General features: G+C 36.7%; 1 protein-coding gene across 6 annotated transcripts in view; it reads right to left on the bottom strand.

The window, feature by feature from the left end:
• The window catches only part of LOC128991540 (tRNA-dihydrouridine(16/17) synthase [NAD(P)(+)]-like), a 123,621-nt gene that overhangs the window by 87,009 nt on the left and 18,007 nt on the right, over positions 1 to 18,605 (bottom strand). For 3 of the 6 annotated variants that reach the window (XR_008490662.1, XR_008490663.1, XR_008490665.1), the window contains exon 1: positions 12,773 to 14,764. The exons of 2 other annotated variants lie outside the window; for them this stretch is intronic. The gene's annotated coding sequence lies outside the window, so the exon portion shown is untranslated. Of the gene's footprint in view, positions 1 to 12,772; positions 14,765 to 18,605 lie in introns of those variants that run through there. One more of the 6 variants, XM_054414539.1, reaches the window with a different exon arrangement.

Below are 18,605 nucleotides of genomic sequence, written 5' to 3'. Positions count from 1 at the left end.
CTAATCGCATTTGCATAATTTGTTACCAAGACTGGACTAGGTTATGGACTCATGAACAAACAATTATAAGACTCCTAAAAAACCTTTTGGGCAACCTAAAGCCGATAAAAAGGTAGGAAATATTGTGTTAAACGAATTCATCAATCACGTTTTTTAGGGAACACAATCGTCATACTTATAATTATGTTTATCCTCCCTTCATTTAACTAAGATTTTAATGACTTCACTCTATCTATCGCAGTTAGCTGAATTTACATAAAACCTCAAGATTAACCGTCGATTTCGACGGGGCTCTACTAGTCTATATATTAATAGGCAAGCATGTTTCTTTAAAACCCTTTTTTTCAGCCCGTGTGCGTCGTAGGGAAAATCTATGCATACTGTTAGAAAGATATTTTCCTGTAGGTGTGCAGAATCCCATTATAAATTAAAATAGGCTCAAAGATAAGAACAAAAAATGAATTTGAAATTAACAAAAAATTAACATGGGTTTTATGGGTTGCCATGATGGTGACGAAATAACAACGAAATATAAACAGAAAATCAAAACAAATTCCAATCACATGTTTTATTTACAGAGTGGGGTGAAAAATAGAGAAGTATGTAAAGTGCAATTGGATTTTTTTAGCTAGAAGTGGTTAAGCTGTGGTGGAATATCTTTGAAGATGAACCTTTTTAATACGATCATGTGTTCATACGTGTCAAATCAAAACAAACAAACTGGCATAATATATTCTTGGAATTTGACATACTTAATCTACTTTAATAAAATCACTTAGTCATTAGCTAATCATTAGAGAATATTATCCAAATCAACCAATGAATAAATTGTTATTTAATTATTGCCTTCAAATTAAGTGATGGTTAATTGCTTTGAAAATAATTAAATTACATATTTATGTACATATTTATGGTCGAGTTTCGACCACTGGACGACCTCTAGTAAGAATAAAACTATAAGCACCAGTTACTATGTAATTTCAAATATTTCTAGCAAGGTATGTTACAAGTGATATATCGCTTGATTTAATCAGTATATTAAACCGGTGTATTAGACTTGAAACCCTCTTAACCTCCAAACTTAATCAACAACCAATTAAAAGACACAAATACACTTCGTACGGAATTCTTAAATAATTTTTTGTTAACTGTATCGAAATGTTTAATATGTAAAAATATTTTAAACAATATATGAAAGAGATTTTGTGTGTATATAAAAGGTGGTAGGGCCATTAAAAAAATATTAGCTCAGTGACAATTAATTGGCTAATTTTTCTAAATTTTAATCAAAATCGTTCGAGAGGTTTTTGTGAAGATTGTCTCTTAATCAATGAGTTTTTATGGGGTAATCACTGTTAAAATAAAAAAAAATTAAATGAAAAACTCCTTGAGGGATCATGGATTTGAAGGAATGTCCGTGTGTGTATATATGTGGATGTGTACAGAGCTATATACTACACCTGTGATCCGATTTTTACGAAATTTGGTATCTACCCACATGCCAAATTTCATCAAAATCGGATCACAAGAGTAGCACATGGCTCTGTACCATAGATCTCTATATACAGAGATCTATGTTCTGTACACATCCGCATATATTCACACACGAACATCCTTTCTAAAATTTTTTTTGGGTTCATGAGTAACCAAAACTGATATTTCCACCTAAAACTCAAAAATGTTTACGAAAACTATACAAACAGGGTTTCCCATAAACCATGGATAAGAGAAAGTAAATGGAACCGATCAAATTATTCATGTAAAGGTCACATGGTAATTCTTTCAAAAAATATATCAAGTTTCGTGTGGACCAAAAAACTTGGATGCATGAAATAAAAATTCTTCTTTATTGAGGCGAACTTAGGACCTCATGCATGATACATGTCTTGTACTATTCACTTAACAATTGGAGTACTTGACGGAAATGTCTAAATAAATCAACCAGGGGGCTGTCAGGGTTTCAACCCCTCGGCTACAAAACCTCGGTCGTCCGACATTTTAGACTTACAGAGGCTGTCTCTGAATGTCACTTAAGAGTCACGCACGTATAAAATACTCCCATGAGTTACAGTGTAAAATAATAAAATTGCTTAATTTTTACTTACTATGCGATGAATTATTATTACACAGTAAAACGTCAATCTTTGCTGTCAATTAAAAACCTTACGATTGACATACCAGTAGGGCGTAGACCGTTATTGTTGAAAAATTAAATAGTAATATTATATAATTTTTTAAGTATGCATTGCTCAAAAAATTCCCTAAGTGTGGAACTAATTTGAATACAAAGTGAATTAAATAAACTGATAAATTTGAAGTGACTCAATTTAAATTTAAGTTTTCTCTGAAATTACTAGAATGGTTATAATAATTGTTATTGTAAGTGATTATTGCTATAATGAGTAACTAGACCCTAGGATACTTTAAATATAAAAAAAAACATTTAGGCTGACAATTACAATGAAATAATTATCCTACGAAAACCCCACAGAAAATCTTAGTAAGAAACAAAGCTTAACAATGAATTGATCGTTTCAATTTATTCTACTGTACCTTCACTTAACTCATATCCAGCTATCTAAAAATGGTGTGTAGATCTAACAAGTATGAACAAGTGGTAACAAGTGATTAACCATTTAGATGATAAGGTGCAATCATAGTATACAGCTAATGATCTAATATAGAAACAAAAAAAATCTAACTCTTTCCCCATTACATTGCCTTCTCAAATACAAGGCACGGCGAAACAAAAGTGGCAACACCGCAGCCCCGGCCTACCGAAACAGCTGTGCTAACTCATACTGATGGGTCTGCGCTATGTTTATGTTTATACGTTTGTTATTCTTGTTACCACCATGGCAACGGCCGGTGCGACGTTGCCACATCGATGCCACGGCTTTGTAGAGAAGGCTGCTATTTGCAAACCGTAGATTCAACCTGAAAGCTATCTAAAAGCATTACAGGCTACAGTCTAATGCGAGTGTCTAGATTAAAGCAAGCTAGTCTGTAGAAACCTACAGTAGTGGCACTGATTACTAATGAAATGCAAACATTCAACAGACCATAACGCAAGTAACTTCGTAGTTACTGTTGAGACTAGTTAAAGTAACTACAGAGTAACTAGAGCGGTCCGTGGAATGTTAACTGTTGCAAATTGGATAGTTAATAGTTATCTCTCCGATGTAATAGTGATTTTAAAGATTCAAAAGATTCTCGACATGGATCTTAAACTACAATCGCATGCTTTGAAGATTCCTAAGTAAGGTGTAACGGTGAGGATGAAACGTTTTGAGGATTTATATTTGCATGAAGCTTGCAGGGTATTTACTTGTGAATAAGGAATGAATATGAAGGATATGTTATGTAGAGTTTATAAAGGATTTATAAAAGAGGATCTTGTGAAAGATTTTATAAAGGTGGATAGTATTAAGTAGTTTCTAGTCTACCTCTAAAACCTCTATTCAATAAGTTTGCGGAGGCAACTAGTATGTTCATATTGTCACATCCAACCATACTGTATTACCGATAAAGATGCATTAAAACACTTTATAGTACATCATGGTAAAACAGATGAGACTAACTTCAAATTAAATGATGTTCCTGATTTTGATTATAAATATTACTGGGTTAATTAGTTTCAAGACTATTTTAGTTGGTACCATTGGAAAGAAAAACTCATAAAGTTTCATTTACATTGGTTTGGGTGCATATCAGCTGTTTGTCAAGTCAATTGTTGTAAGTGTTGTGTAATGGCTGAATTTGAAGGCAGGAAAGCTTTTTGCCAGTTGGAATATTTCATTAACCAATCTGTTATTAGTGTGCAACGACACTTTAGAACCAGGTTTAACGATTATCCTCCTAGTAACCACTATATTGGCAAGTGATACTTGAAATTTAAGAGAAATGGCTGTATTTGAATGTTACTTGTAGTAGGGCTAAACTTAACAATGTGCTGCCTTAGATATGGAACGAGCTCGGTGGTCCGAATAATGACACACCCCTGAACTGGACTACAAGATCTCCGGACATCACCCCGTGATTTTTTTTCTTGTGGGGATACATCAAAGATGAGGCGTACACACCACCATTATCAGATAGCATACTTGAGATAGGAGGTCACGAATTGTGGATATTTATAGGGATGCACTGTGGATGCGATGCTCCCTGGTGTGGATTAACGTCCGCACTAGTGAGTACTACGACTATCCGCAGTACTATCCTGATAATTAGACCAATTCGTAAATTACAAGGAAAAAATGTGGTTCGGATTCCACTATAAACTGTAGGTCCCTTAGATGCCATTAACTGTATGGGCTATTAATTAACAGCTGTGACTAAGGAACATGTCGGCCTTAACAAGACTACAAGATCGCGCCACTCATCCTACACTCATCCTTCACTCATATTTGGGTTAGAATACGCACATAGTGGCGTCCCCATCTTAAATAATTGATAATTGATAATTGATAATTGATTATTGACATCTGTCGTACCACAAGGGGTTCCCGTATCGAGCATTTACAGTTTTGTGTATCTGTGTCGAAACTTTTTGAGTTTTTCAAAAGTTGTAACCATTTTATTTCTTTGTATAACAAATAAAACTATATTTTATGTATGAAATCATGAACATCATTTATAATAACCCTGTATATTGACAATTTACGATTTCAAAGTGAATTTAGGATATTTACTGATCAATATGGACGTTGATGGATCAGTTTTATCATTTAGAAATAGTGTTTTTGCCTCTGGAGATATCAAAATGAAATATTTAATCACACAGGGTCTTTAAATGGCGCCTACATTAACAGCTTCTTCCCTATAGGGAAATTAGCTAAAATAAAATGTTCTTGTTAGTTAAACCACGGTTTAAAGACAGTACGCCCCTGTCTATAAACTACTCGACTCTCTTTAATCTATGGTTTAAGATAAAAACTGCACTCGAAGCTATCTGTGTCACAACATGAAGCCTGCTTTTCACTACAGCTGAGCACACACAGCTGGTGTTGGTTTATATAATTACGTCACTTTGACATTTCATCATGTCAACTCACGCTTTCAAAATACACTGCGATCGTTTGAAAACTCGAGCTTATTTTAATGCTTTAATCCTTTAAAATCCATGTTTAAGTAGTTATCTAGGTAAATAAATTAAGATAAACTATGGGTTTTATCGTTTGGTTTAAAAAGTATGTTTTTGATATTACTTTGTGTCTTGGAAATGCATAAAACGTAAAATTGTACATTATTGTTATCATTCATTCTTTCAGGCCCAACACAGATCTTTATTGCCATAAAATTATTGTATTTCTTGTAAATTTGGTTTTTATCTACTACAAAAAGGCCCTTAACATATACAATAGTTTTTAAACGCTGAAAATATAGTAGGATTTTCAGTGCTATTAAGTAATTTGTAACATTTTTCATTAGGTATCCTTATAATGGTCAAGGAAATCTCCAACTATCCCCGAACATTGTTTTTATTTAAGTAATATTTCTCAAAGTAAAACCATAATAGACATCCATAGCTTTATGATACATGTGTAATTGTATTTGATTTTAAAAAAATTAATCAATTTAAGGGTTCTTGCTAAATAATTTCATGTTTCTTTTTTACAAATCAACGGCTTAATATTTTCTATAGATCTAGCATCTCAATTAACAATCATTGTTTAAGAAACAAACTCAAAACAAAACAACGAACATTTTAAACACAGTTTATAGAAGGCTAATTCAACCATTTTCCATAGGCAAGTATAGAGAACTTTAAAACAAATTTTAACCCAGTAAAATGTATTTGCTGATGCATTATCGATTTTAAAAACATACATTTTAAGTGCCACTCTTTTAAATACAGGAGATTTTATAAAGTGGATGTAGTTCACCAAATAAAATTCAATTCTATTTTAAACGTAGGATTAATTCATTAGACCCTGGAGTGTTAAGAGAATCGCACATCTGGGCTTACAAGGACTGTTTTAATTGATACCAAAGGAGGTTCTCTTAATTAACCTTGTCTCACCTTGAGAATAAAACTGTTAATTTTGCAAATTTCGAAAATTGTACACGCATATATAGACTTGTCCTATGTATTAAATTTATTTTATCTATAACCATAGACTAAAAGAACACAAGTAGACTTCTCTTCCCATTGTAAATTTTCAAGATCGCTTTTCATAGTTCATGTTGGTGACACTGGTGGCTAGTTTTGACGAAATTTTGTTATATTATTTTAGGATTGATTTTATGGTTTGTGCTTTCCTGTTTGGTTAAATAACTAGAGGACGAGTTATTGATTATGATTATATTGTTAATAAATCCACAAATGTATAAGTTGTGGTATTAAATACTCAGTTGAACAAACGGGGCAAATAACATTCAACTGGTTAGTAAATGATTTCAACGGACTACACATTTAACTTTGCATTAAATTCCACATTTTTTACATATACTACGTAATGTAACACTGTAAGGTTTTTAAAACATTGAATGAGGGGAAGGCTTAGAAAGATTAGAGTGGTCAATGGTGACCAAACTGACCCCAACCAGAGTGCTTAACAATCAATGAAAACGCAAAGGTCGTAGGTTAACAACCTGAAGATGACTACTTGAACGGACGAGAAGTGGTTCAAGTGGTGACGATATGAACAGAGTTTCACTTCTTGTGCTTTGTTAAACTTCTGCTTCTACTAAACAAGTAATATGTAGGCCAAGGTTTAAAATACTTAATAAAAAAAATATATATATAGGTATTTTAGTTAATTTTAATTCAATATGTACCCCACGAACAAAATTAGGTAATAAACATTATTTACTATCCATATAAATATGAGACAAGAGTCTGAAATTAAGTCTCAAATTCGATAGGAAGTTCCCTAACAACTTTGAATTTTTGTTTTTATAAATTAAGTTGGATTATTGCTATTACTTCGTTTCTTTTTTTCGTAAAATAAAATAAAATATAATCAATGTAATTGGGTGTGTTGCTAGCCTAATGGATAAATTATTTTGATATGCTATTAGTCTCTCTCAATAACGATCAAAATTATCTCGATACTATCTAATATAAAATTTCGGATTCAGAAACGTTGTGATTTACCCGCTATCTCTGAATAAATATATACATTGGCATTGACTATACACCTCTACAGTAGAGGTGTATAGTCAATGACATTGGCTTGGAGAAACACTAAAAACACAGTGATAGTTCATGAAATATTAGCTCACCACTACAGTATCTACAATACTCTAAACGAGGAAAACGATTTACGACTAAGAAAACAATGCACTTCAAACAAACAAAACAAAGTACTTCAAACAAGAGAAAATCTAAGTATTTATCATTATCATTCCATTACGACAGTGAGGCGATGAGTGTTTGCTTTGTGTACCTTTGACTAAATAAGACCATCTGTTTTTTTTTTTTGTTTTTTTTAGCCAACCCGTTGGTGGTTTTTGCTGTGATCAACGGCTATTAATATTGTATGACGTCATAGTATACTCTAATAAAAGGCCAAGGCGTGAGTGTGGCAACGTCGCGCCGGCCGACAAACGTGTAAGGCCGGGGCCACACTTGTAATTTTCAACCAGCGAGACTGTTTTTTCCGTTTTCACGTGCGACGCACGTGAAACAGTTTGACCGTGGCCACACTCGTCTTACGAGATAGGTTTTTCGGGCAAACCAGCGAGACTGATAGAGCATGCCACACTGGCAATAAAAATCGTCCGTGTCCGTGATACGCACTCCCCCCCCTTCCACGCCCTCTGTACAGGTTAAAACTAGAAACGTCCGTGGAAAAATTTCAGCGAGATAAGATGAGTGTGTTCACTCCCATAAGCCGCAATGCCCCGCGACTAGTTTTACGTGCAACGCCCGTGGGATGTTAGTAGAGAATACACGTGCAATTCCGTTTGTCAGTCTCGTTGGTAAAACCAGCGAGACTGACAAACGCGTTCACGGACGTTTTTACTCTAGTGTGGCCTGCCCCATATACCGTAATGTATCTCTCAAACCCACGGGTAACGCCCGTGGAAAAAAATCAGCGAGATAAGATGAGTGTGGCCACGGCCTAGGTAGGCCTACATCGTGCAGACGCTCTATTATGCTACAAGTGTTTCAGTAGGCCGGGACTGCGGCGTTGCCACTTTTGTCTCGCTGCGGGCTTATAATTGAGGAGGCCATGATAACGTTAATTTCAAACCTGTCATTGAACTGTTTTATAACCTCGACAAAGAATAAGCCATCGATGTACAAAACTAACTTCTATACATCGATGGAATAAGCTACTTCTGGTAACAAAGCTAATTAACCTATGATGTTCGATCAGAATTCATGTTCAACCTTAAATTCCTAACACAACTACTTTTCCCCAAGCCCTTTATCGCTGTCTCCAGCTAATCTTGGAGTACTAAGATAAATGTTTCGGTACTAATCAAATCGTATTTTTTTTGTCTTTCATTTAATTTATCTAACCTTGAAAGTTTTTTTTTTTTTTTTTTAAACAAATATAAAAGCTCCATCAAATACATGTTGAAAACGTTATTTATATTACTTTGAATGGTAGTTAGTGGTCCGGTGACTTTATGAAATTGCCTAAGTCCATGTAAGTATATTTCAAACTTTAAAATCCACACGGTATGATTATACAGAAGAAACATCGAGACAAAACTATCTAACAAAGCATTTCAAATTAAAAAACCATCTTTCAACTCACTACAAACAATTGAAAATAAATTACTGTTCAAACTGTGCAGAAAGCTGTCTTACAAAAGAAAGTTACCCATCCTCGCTGTTGAGTTTACAGCAGCTAAGTTTATTGTTAGAAAGAGCTCGAAAAGAGAATCATTAAAATACTCAGGAGCGAAAGTTTAGCACGCAAACGTGGTTCATAAAGTTTGTAATAACAATAAAGTTTCTGATGATGATATTTCAGATTGGACAGAATGCGGTTTCCATCTACAGACCTGTTCTTCAATTTTCACTTTGGTACAGTAAAATTCCTTTAACGTTTTTTCACACAACATAATATTGAAAAGTAACCAAATATGAGTGACAATTAAAAGGAGAACCACTGATTTTTCATACAATCAAAAATTCTTTTTGTAATTTAAATTTAAAAAAGTTATATGGAAGCCAATTTGAAAGGTTGAATTAGATCAAGGTAACTTTTTCCCCAACATGGGTCTCTTCTACCTTAAAATACATACCAAGTTGCATAAGATCGGTTGATACAGTACATAGATAAAAATGCGTAAATACAAAATGGCGGATTGCTGGTTGACGAAGCGATTTTTGGAAAAGGTTTAATTTATTTTGAACCAAGGAATCACTACGTAAATTATGTCCCCACCCCGTTTTTCAACATCCTGAATATTGGTATACAAAATTATTTTATATTGATAAAATATTTGAACCCATTATTGGTAAAGGAGTTTGTGATATAGCACCACATGCCTCTACGTTAAAAGGCGTTTTGTCCTTAAATCATCTCTCCCCAAAGCCAAAACACTTTCCAATATTCGTTTGCAACATAAGGCACAAGCTGTAACAGCTGATCGAGTATTCGGCGACAGTCCCCAAACAATTTCGCCAATCAGCTGTTTAACATGCGTCGCGGCGCGTAGAGGCGCGGATGTGCTGTCACGTGACCTGGTACAATGACGTCATTTGTTGCAACATCTGCGTCATGGGACTCGTAATCAGCTGTGTTATACTACACTAATCTACATTCAGTACTTAAGCATGGGTTTTATCATTCGGCATTTAAGTATGGGTAAGAATAAACGTGACCAAACTCAGACCCACCTCGTATAGCCCAGTCGAAAGTAATTAGGGGAAAGCTTGATTTTTCCTTGCTGTTAGATTATGTTAAGATGTGTATTTTTCACAAAAATCCCCGATCCTCCCCTTGTGCTTTCCTCTCACCAACCCCCCCCCCCCTCACCCTTTTTTGCTATATGTACAATCTCTTAGAAAATTTGCTATAACTTAAAAATAGGTAAAGTTAACACTACAATTTTTTGTTAATTCTTTTTGCAATAACATTTCCTACAATGCCCTTACCATGTCAGCCTTAAAATTCATAGTTTCGTCAAAAAAATAACACAAACACCAAAGAACAACTTTTACAGTTATATTTTGTGGAACTTTTCCCTTATATGTGGTCATAGAAACATTTATTGCTAAAGATCTAACTAACGAAAAACTTCATGAAGACACACCGGTTATACACATAAGAAATAATGACTGAAGTATTGCATGTAAAAGCACTTAAATCTACTCTTTCTTTTGTGGCGGTAAAATTTAACTGTCATGTTTTAAAACTCCATGGTCCATAAACGAGTCGAAAGTAATACATTACAGCCAGTGTGGAATTAGGCTAAAGTAATATACCTGGTAGTTAACTCCCAGTTTGTTTAAAACTGCACAGTCCGTAAACGATGCGAAAGTAATACGGGCAATTAAACTATTAAACGCACGCGTGCACGAATGCCATCTTCTAATTTCGCCAAATTGCTTTTCATCGCTGGTGGAAGGGGGTTGAAGTAATTTTGACATCACCTAGACATGCTATGTTTGTGTGGACGAAAACGATAATCAAAAAGGAGAATAAAAGATCCTTAATTATAATTTTTCCCTTAGATGCTAGCTAAGCACGAGGGTTGATTTTCGCATTACTTCAGGCTAGACCTATCCCTTAGATAAAATCCATTGGTGATTGGCGGGATTTGAACCCTAGACCTGAGGACCGAAATCCCACGCTCTACCACTAGAGCAATACGGCTCACACCCCTTCCTCCGTTATAGTGGATATGGATTTTTAGAAACTGTTAGATATAAAGAAGAAGAGTTTGGTACCCTTAACTTGTGTTTTCGAATTTTCCCACTTATTAAGGGGTGTGGTTTTTTTTATCAAATAAGCCTATATTTTTTTTTTGTTTTAAGTTCGCATTTGAAGTACCAGAAATACCTAATTTGGAAACTACCTTGACAATGATTTCAAAATACCTCATTCTTAACTCTATAGTTATTGTTATGATTTTTTACAATTCGTCATTTTTTAAGAATGAAACTTAAAACTAATTTACAAGTATTACAAATAAAATCGTTGTAATAGATTCCTTGAAATCTAGAGCCAGGTCTAAAAGAATCTTGTCAAGTACCCGGGTTAATCATTATAATAAGAAAAGAGAATATAATGTTCATACTACAATTTCGATCCTGTACGTTAAAAATCTTCACGGTATAGAAGTATATGGACATTTTACCAATTACTCATGTTACTACTCATATCTTTCACGATACCTACACATTTTAAACAGAAACAATTTCTTTTGACAAGTTTTAGTTTTCATGAATGTTAAGATAAAAGTTAACAGTTAAAAACCAGGAGATAGGAAATGTTCCAGCTTAATTTTTATTTCACCAATAATAAGACTATTTTTGAACAGTAATTATGAAACAACAACCATTCATGTCCGTCTGAATACGAACATCCTACGCGCGGAAAATACGAGAGAACCTCTTGACATTTATATGCGTGTTTGTGTAAGTTATTTTAGAGAATCCGTCCATTATCAGAATATATTAGCCTCAAATAAATGAGTTTAATTTTGTAACAAATTAATGCTTTTAGTACGTACATTTAGAATCATACAGAGGTGTTAAACTTGTCTGAGAACCCTCTTGTGGCTGAGGTAAATTTCTTTCTCCCTACTAATTACCAAACACGAACAGAACGAAGCTCCAGAAAAACTGTCAGGTAGTTGGAATTAGTAAGGGTCCTACAAAAGAAATCAGCTGTTCTTTAGACAGCTAACAAGCAACACAAGGCATTACTAAAAATATTCATCATGTCACTATATTTGCGGAACAAAATGAACGTTGGTGAGCCCCAATCCCAATAAAAATATGCAATGTAATTGTTCAATCTCCTAACCAACTGTATTTAAATTAACACATGATCGTGATGATAACTATTTAGAATGTTTATTTGTCAAAACAAAAACATTAGGTCATTGTATGTTTACAGTTTTTACAAGCAAGTCATGTTACTATTTTCATGTTAAAGTTTCATTTGTATGTGATTTAATGCATTTCATAAAAAACAATGATGGGCACACCGGCATTGTACAGCAATCATTATTTTGCAATAAACAAATACAGGGTTTCCATAATTCTTTAGTGAATTTTCTTACTTTCTCTGGCCATTTTCTGTTAATTTCCCTGGAATATTTAACGTACGGTGAGTTTTTCCTTAATAGACTTTTAAATATGTATCGTGAGTAAAAAAACAATTATTTGATACGGCCTCCACCATCCCCATAGCCGCTCTTAAGATTCAATTTCGTTACATGTATAATACCAAATAAGAAATCGTGTTTTAAATAATTTCAGCTCTAAATAAATGGAAAATTGGTAATAAAATACATAAACCACAGTTTTTTTCTCAAATTTTAAGTAGGCAGCGACCATCTCATTTAAACACAACTAATCATCCGTAAAATTTAACGCGATCCTTAAAAAAGTGTTCAAGAAATTTCCCTGAATCAACATTATTTTCAAAAATTTTATCTGGCTTTCGGTCTTCTTAAAAAACTTTTACCCAACCCTTGACCTGTTTCCCTGACATTTCCTAACCTTCCGTGACTTTCCACAAGAATAAATACCAATCAATTAATCAATCATAGACATGTAATAATGTAATGGGGACGCCACCTACGTGTATATTTTAACCCTACACGTGTTTAATCATAATAAATAAACACTTACCTATAAAAACTATCGATGAGCAAACGAATGAACACAAATGGCGTTATTGTCTGTAAAGGCGACTACTTTGTAAGGCTAGATGTAGGAGTCGACGGGAACCCAGGTGTGAGGACGGGACCGAGGAGCGCGGTCGGTCATCTGGGGGGTGGACGGGTTGGAGAGTCCAGACTCGTGGATGGGCGAGAGCGTAGGAGACATGGTAGGCCTCAGGGTAGGGATGCTTTTGCGACGTAGAGGATGACGACGAAGAGCGGGCTTCCTGGGCTGCTGGACGTAGGCGAGAACATCCCCTAGCTCCTTCAGGGACACTGCTTGTATCTGTCGCCTGGTAGGGGGAGGAAGCGCAGGAAGTGAAGCGCTCCTCTCAGGCTGCTTAGGGACGGACTCTGTAGACGGAGACACGTCAGCTGAGAAACTTATGTGAGTCTTCTCAGGGACGGAAGGACGTACTTGGTTTCTTCTGACCGGTGAAGAAGTAACTTCAGGTCTAGAGATAATACGGGTTAGAAACCTCCGGAGAACGAAGGTAGGAAGCCTCGGAGGACGGCGAGTTGTGGGTCTTTGCACCTTCTTGATGGGAGGTTCGATGTCCAGTTCGTGTTTGCCTCTGCAGTGTCTACAACCTTTGCAGGAACCGTTGGGTCCTCGGTTGCGGCGCTTTTCCGAAGGGCAACACCTTCTTTTAGGTACTTCTACAGTCTCTACTGAACATCTTTTCTCCAAAGGCGACGCTCTTTGAATAGTGTAAGTACCGGGGGAAACGTCTTTTTGTTTAAAGGACTCTAAATTCAACTCTCTACGTTCGCTACAACAAAAAGTTCTTCTGCAACTACCAACGTCACTAGGGATTTTGTTTCCTTTTCCGTTTCGGAAATCTACAACGGGTTTATGTTCTCTAAAGGAACAGTTGGAATCGCTATTTTTCAGCACTGACTCTCTAGAGAATCTTCTGCTCGGAGGACGGCTTCCTAGTTTCTTAATTGACTCGGCTTCGCTATGGCTCGCGGACGGCAACGTACTCGCTGTGTTCGTAGACTGCATCTGACGGTAACTCCTGATGTACTCGTAAGTGGTGATGCCTAGGAAGGAGATGTACACGTGGAAGAGACAAAGGTGAAGGAGCAGTCCGGCAGTGATGGCGGCGAGGACTCCTATAGAACCTACGATGAACAGGAAGACTTGATCGTGCAGTGGCAGCTGCAGGTCTGCAGGGTCGAAGGACGATGTCCTGGGAGGGGATCTCCCCGGGAGGTTGAGCCACGACTGATCCACATGATACAACACTAACTCCGCCACCGCGACACCGACTATAGTGGCACTGGCAGCTACCGCAGACACCACACACACTAGGAACGCCACGTAGTTCCTGCCACCTATACAGTGGTTCAGCCATTTACAATGGTGGTCGAACCTACCCACACACTTATTACACACACTGCAATGTTTCGTCCTCGGACCGGACGTTTTGATGTTGCACAAATGACACCGTCCGTTTTCGATCACGTGTGCGTGTTTGGTTCTATCGAACTCGGGTACCAAATTGGCGATTTTCAACTTCCTCAAAGGAGCGTCCGCAGGGTCCAAGAGAAGAGCTGCGAGGTGGGCGACGATATGTAGTAGGAAAAGGCCCGAGAGGATGGAAAACAGAAGCGGTCTGAGAGGGTCTCCCAGAGCGGGGACGAGGACGAAGAACACCGCAGCGGTGAAGACGAAGAGGGTCAGCCATCCTGCGACCTGCTGGGGATGCAAGGGTAGTTGTAGGCCGTGCAGTCTGCGCCACTTGCGATGCTCCGGGGGCGTCAACCCGGAGTGAGGAGCGCACACCCGTATCATCTCCCGACATCACGTCCCGCACACCGTCATGTTGTCTGGACGTCCGCACACCACTGACTGATCATATCACGCTACGCTGGGTGACGCCTGCGCGCCGCCGCCTCCCTCTCTCTCTCCCGCCACAACACAGCAGCGCTGAGCGAGCACAACACCGCGACAACTGACAAGTAGCATTGATCCACCACCGGGGGCCGAGCTTTGCACTCATGATATGATAAAGCATGCATACAGTATACACAACACAGCAGCGCTGAGCGAGCACAACACCGCGACAACTGACAAGTAGCATTGATCCACCACCGGGGGCCGAGCTTTGCACTCATGATATGACAAAGTTGACATACAGTATACTCAACACAGTATCACTGAGCGAGCACAACTCCGTGACAACTGACAAGTAGCATTGATCCACCACCGGGGGCCGAGCTTTGCATTCACGGTATGATAAAGTTGACATACAGTATACACAACACAGCAGCACTGAGCGAGCACCAGCACAACTTCGCGACAACTGACATGTAGCATTGATCCACCACCGGGGGCCGAGCTTTGCTCTAATAATATAACATAGCATAAACACATCAGCACACCGACCAACCACTGTACAGTACACCTTTTATGAGATGCGGTAAAAAAGTCTCCAATAATCACCTCATTGCTGGCTTAGTATGCAATCAAATGTGGCAAGTACACAGCAAAAAATGTTATTAGAGATGTTCAACTGCATAAAAACCTATCATAGGTTTGGTAAAATTATTGCATAGACTGTTGACTTTATTCCCAAACCTAACATTGGTAAGCTCAGTTGCGACATTCGCGTGCGTAGCTTAGCAACTTGCCCTGTCAAGCTGAGTCATTCCAGCTGATACCTCTGACATTTACAACCTTTATAAATCCTTCGAAAACTTTCGCTCTTATAAGTTTGGATGTTCCGAACAAATACTTTTGTAGAAGAACATACAGTATAGGATGCTAAAAGTTGCAATCCTTAAGTCGTCAATCCTACTTAAGATTTGAAACAACAGATTCATTTTCAAGCTTTATCTATAAAATGATTGACACACATTGCCCGTAGTCAATGCACAAAAATTAGGATAGACGTTAAGTACTTATACCTATTTATATTCTCAAAAATCAATACTGTAGTTAATGAGGAGGAAATAATATACGGTAATCGAAACAACAGATTCATTTTCAAAGCATTATCTTCATAAAATTATTGGAACCAGCGACCACAGAATAACAATTTTAACTCTGTGGTCGCTGATTGCATTGTTAAAATTAGGCATTGTTGTCGTCAATACAAAATAAGGATTTACGACGTAAGAAATTGTAAAACTATTTATATTGACAACATTCTATCGGATAGAAAACAGGAAGAATTTGAATAGTTCGCGGCAGACAATGTAAATACATTAGTAACAGTATTTTTAAGTGCATCCAATCCCATAAAAATCCTGTTCTACACATTTCCAGCATTTTCCACAAAATCTACTACTATTTTGGAAGTATTTTTAGAATTTTTTCATCCTAATTTTAAGCTCACTTCCCACATTCAACCTTCATTTTTTGTTCCATTTCGATCCAGCAATGACCTTTACTGATATTATCTGCGAGGCAATTTCCAAGATCTAGAACGATTCTTTCTCCGGCGATCGCGGTAAGTATGAGAGCGGATCCTAGTTGATCGCGAGATGTGAAAGTCGATTTGATCTTGAAGATCAACGAAAACTCGGCCAAACGATCATCAATATAGATAACCAGCTGGATGAACAGATGCTTCTCCTATGATGAACAGATAGATTTCCAGCTATCATGATAAGAGGGTAATGTTACGGTAAGTAACAAGCGCACTTTTGATGACGTCATTGGAGTGCTGCAGTAGTAGTTACATAGCAAAAGTATAGTCATAGATTAAACATACTCCCTTAGATTTCTCATCCTATGGATCAGCTGAAGACACTTTGTTAGTTCCGTCCTGTGTCGATAGGTTTCTTGTGGTTTCAGCCATTTAAAACATAGTGTTTAGCCAAATAAAAATATCTAATAATAAACAATGGCTCGTCCCAAGCTAAGTAACCAAACTGTAACGCATAGATCACAAAATAACCCTAAAACAATAGAAACAAAGTTTCGTTGGTACTACTAGTCAGTGTCAGCGGACATGAACTAGACACGAAAAACTAGCTTCAAAATTTACAATGGAATGAGAAGTCTACTTGTGTTGGGCTGAGGACACTTTTATTGTTAGTTCCGTCTGGCGCCGCTAGGATCGTGCTTTGGTTAAAACAAATGAAACGATCTAATAATAAACAATAACTAGTACCCTAGTATAAAACCAAACGGTTAAACACAAATCATGAAATTAACCCTAAAACAATAGAAACAAAATTTCGTCGACACTAGCGCTCAGTGTCACCAACATGAACTAGACATGAACAATAAGCAGATATATAATGGGCTGAGTATTCTACTAGTGTTGGTTAGTCCATGCTTCCACTTAGAATACTGGTTGTTTTAGAAGATTTGTAGCCAAAAAATCGGTATGTCGTAACTTGTAAGTTAACTATTAGGTTCGTTTATGTCACTAGTTGTGTCTGTTATTTCATGAAAATATGACACTAATAAAACATGTACAGTTTTTCCCTTTACTATTTTACATGAATACCACATGAAAACAAATCGTTCTCTTCAATTGTTAATTATTTCAAGTTAAAAGAGAAATACACAAATACCTCCGCCACAGGAAACTTAATGGCTTATTTTCACAAGCAGATCCATAGCTAACGATGAAACCTAGTCGGAACAACTATATTTTATTTATAAAAAATCTACAAAGATTTTCCATAAACATGTGTCCTAACCCTAACCCTAAATCATTCTTTGAGGAAATTTCTATATTAACATAGTAGTATTTTATTAACATTACGTGTTGAATTCGTCAAATTAAGGTTTCGATCCATGAATGTTATCGCCTTTCGAAGTTACAATTTTAGCATTATAACACAATTATTAAGATTAAGAAAGGTAAATATAAACTAGGACATTTTATGAAATTACAAGATCGCGCCACTCATCTCCATTCATACTTGGCTTAAAATACCTACTTTGTATGGTCGCCATTTCAAATATAATTATAAGTATAGGTATAGTCAGTTTTCTGTATGAACGTGTGGAAAGTTTTGGTGGTATTCCTAAAATGTAATAACGAAAATTCCCTAACTAATTAACAACCCTGATCTATTTCAATAAACCCCCACAAAGCATTTTTTCCTTCAACTAATCAAATAAAACGATCCCATTATAAACAATAGTAACGCACTGGTTTTATAAATAAACATTTAATCACAAATAATAAAACCAGTTAGTCCACACTAGCGCTCAAACGTCAAAAACTTGAAACACAAAAATAAAAACAAGCTTCATGTTTCACAATAGTCTAGTCTACTTGTACTGTACAAAACCAACGATATTGTCCAGATGACTGAATTATTTTATTATCCAATTTGCATTGTTGCTCAACGAAAACAAATTCACTCGTGAGTTGTGTTTCTTGCCAACAGCACGTACTGAAATTGTTAAGAAATATTCGCAATTTTAAGAATACTCAAGAACAAAATGAAGAAGATTTTGTACGTATTTCTACTCCTGTCTGTTTGCTACGCGAATGCATGCCCTACTGGGATCTGTTCTGGACATGAAAAAGATGTTGGGGAAGATTTGTCTAGGCAAAAGCGACAGGATCCTCCACCTGCACCCGCAGATGAAGCTGCAGCTACGGGAACTGAGACAGCATCAGTTCCTTCTACTGAAGCTGCTCCAGGACCAGAAGAACCTCCGGTTCCTAGTCCCCCGGCACCCGCAGGAACCACCAAAAAAGCCAAGAGCATGGGAGCACCAAGCAACCAACCAATGGCTGTCCTGGTAGCCATCATGTCTATGGGTATGCTCCGCATTTTTTCAACTCAACTATAGTATTTCCGAATTAGCTTCTCCCAAA

Source organism: Macrosteles quadrilineatus, unplaced genomic scaffold, assembly GCF_028750875.1.
Source record: "Macrosteles quadrilineatus isolate MER2022 unplaced genomic scaffold, UCM_ALF_1.0 Scaffold_1__1_contigs__length_201487025, whole genome shotgun sequence".
In the NCBI taxonomy this organism is placed as follows: Eukaryota; Metazoa; Arthropoda; class Insecta; order Hemiptera; family Cicadellidae; genus Macrosteles; species Macrosteles quadrilineatus.
This window is presented reverse-complemented; position numbering and strand designations above follow the sequence as displayed.